The sequence below is a fragment of the Rhinopithecus bieti genome, unplaced genomic scaffold (genome assembly GCF_001698545.2).
Source record: "Rhinopithecus bieti isolate Rb0 unplaced genomic scaffold, ASM169854v2 scaffold_78203, whole genome shotgun sequence".
Taxonomy (NCBI): Eukaryota; Metazoa; Chordata; class Mammalia; order Primates; family Cercopithecidae; genus Rhinopithecus; species Rhinopithecus bieti.
Window position 1 is genome coordinate 1 of NW_016828652.1, and position 2,506 is coordinate 2,506.

General features: G+C 57.7%; 1 pseudogene across 1 annotated transcript; it reads right to left on the reverse strand.

The window, feature by feature from the left end:
- Positions 1-220: 220 nt before the first annotated feature.
- On the reverse strand, positions 221-1,856 carry LOC108523784 (solute carrier family 25 member 35 pseudogene; annotated as a pseudogene). The gene is made up of 2 exons (XR_001883892.1): positions 1,656-1,856; positions 221-660 (listed from the first exon to the last, which is right to left on the reverse strand). The product of XR_001883892.1 is annotated as a solute carrier family 25 member 35 pseudogene (transcript).
- Positions 1,857-2,506: the final 650 nt, after the last annotated feature.

Genomic DNA, 2,506 nt, shown 5'->3' on the forward strand with positions numbered 1-2,506 from the left:
CGGCCTCCCAAAGTGCTGGGATTACAGGCTTGAGCCACCGCGCCCGGCCCAAAGTCAATAATCTTAATCAATACATTCAATCGTGTCCATCAGATGGGTGTGTATAGGGCAGGTCAGAAGACTCCAAAGCCTACCAGCTCTTTCCTGATGCCTTTCCCTGCTTGCAGTGGGGTAGCACCCTGCCACCTATGCCCTTGGAAAGACCAGGCTCCTATTCTACAAGGATCTGCCCTGAAAGTCCCAGGCAAGAATCCTCTTCTTACCATGTAGATGGGGCTCCCCAAGTAGGCTCCCATGACCCCAGCCATGGCCCCAGCCGCTGCGCTGCGGGCAGGACTGTGGGTGCCTTCGGCTGTGTGCAGGTAGCCCCCAGCCTCAGCCAGTCCATAGGTGCCCAGACGGATGCCATTCATCAGGAACTGGTATAAGAGGGCGGGGGCCAGGCCTTTCTGCAGGGCAGCCAGGCCATCCACCTTGCCGATGGTGATGAATGCATGGAAGACATTTCGGTAGTGCCGCTGGTATGTGCCAGGGGCCTGCAGTTCTCCCTGCAACTGCATCCTGGTCTTCACCACCTCCAGGGGATTGGTGAATACACAGGCCCCGCAGGCTGCCAGGCCACTCATCAAGAAGTCCATGATGGGATAACTGTAGCAGGGACTGGCCCAAGAGTAAGAAAGTAAAAATGGGCGTCAGAAAGCGGGGTTGGAAGACAGGGGGAAGGCCTGTTTCAGCAGTACAGGCTGCAGAAGGTAAGAATTTAGGTTTGCAGTCAAGGGTGTCAGGGTCAAATGTCAAGTCGTCAAATGGAAGTGGTCAGCTGGAATTTGGGAGTCAGGAGCTGGCAAGCAGGGAAGAGACAGAAATCTAGGAGATTCTGGTGAGAAGCTTATGGCAGGATCCTCTGAGGTCAAGGAGGGGCAAAAGACAGAAGGTGGCAGGTGGGATGGCTCAGGATGGCGGGCGACGGGGGCAGGGGAGTAGAGGAGGGAACCGCGGAGCTGGGAGATGGAAGCCAGGCAGGCAGGAAAAAGAAAGCCAGCAGGTTAGAGAAGAAAAGGATCCGGGAGAAAAGCCGGTGATTTCCTCGAGCCAGCAACGAGATCTGGATCCGAGAAAGAAGTCAGGACCCAGGCAGCCACCGGAGCTCGCAGCAGCTTCAACCCCGGGTACCGTGCGGAGGCCAGGCAGCCACACTCCTGCCACTGGAGCGCTGGGCCAATGGGGAGCCTTCGAGAGCCGCAGCAGAGGCCCTCAGCCAATCAGCGCCGAACCGGCTCCGCGGCCAATGGGAGGAGCTCTCGGCGCTCCGGTCCCCGGAATCAGCCGGAGGCAGTTGGAATTAACTCTCCCCGCCCCGCCACCAGCGCTTGGCCGCGGACTCCGGCTCCGGAAAGGAGGCCTGGGACGCGGAGGTTTTGTCATTGGCAGGAAAGAGACCTGGGTTCCCGATCGAACACAGAGGCCGAGCGCAGCAGTTCCCCACTGGGGTGCTGGGACCGCCCCTCGGGTGGGCGAACGGCTCCCTTCTTTAGCTTCCTACCCCGGGTTGTGACCGGGTGGGGTCACCTAAGTTCAGGTCCACGCCATGCTTGGTGCCGGCGCCCAGAGAGCCCGGAAGCCGCCGACCGGCCTGAGCAGGGAGAGGGACACACCTGTGCTGCGGAGCCAGTCTCCTGAGGCTGCGCCGGGTAGTGCAGCAGGTTCTAGCTCCGGGGCGTGGCTGGATGTGGCCGTGGCTGGCCGCGGGCCGAGGGTGGGAGGCCTGAAGGATGGAGGAAGGAACTTGGTTAAATCCTTAGGCTTTGTTTTTTCTTTTCTTTTCTTTTTCTTTGAAACGGAGTCTCGCTCTGTCGCCCAGGCTGGAGTTCAGTGGCGCGATCTCAGCTTACTGCAAGCTCCGCCTCTCAGGTTCACGCCATTCTCCTGGCTCAGACTCCCTAGTAGCTGGGACTACAGGCCCCTGCCACCACGCCCGGCTAATTTTTGTATTTTTAGTAGAGACCACGTGTTAGACCAGGATAGCCTCGATCTCCTGACCTCGTGATCCGCCCGCCTCGGCCTCCCAAAGTGTTGGGATTACAGGCGTGAGCCACTGCGCCCGGCCAAGATTTCATCATTGTTTTAAATCTTGAGTTCATGTTGGGTGCGGTGGCTCACCTGTAATTCCAGCACTTTGAGTGGCTGAGGCAGGAGGATTGCTTGAGCCCAGGAGTTCGCGACCCACTTGGGCAAAATGGTGAAATCCTGTTTCTAAAAAAGAAGATTTAAAAAAAGAGATACAAGCTGGGCGCGGTGGCTAACGCATGTAATCTCAGCACTTTGGGAGGCCGAGGCGGGCGTATTATGAGGTCAAGAGATCAAGACTATCCTGGCCAACATGGTGAAACCCCATCTCTACGAAAAATACAAAAATTAGCTGGGCATGGTGGCTCATGCCTGTATTCCCAGCTACTCAGGAGGCTGAGACAGGAGAATCTCTTGAACCCAGGAGGCAGAGGTTGCA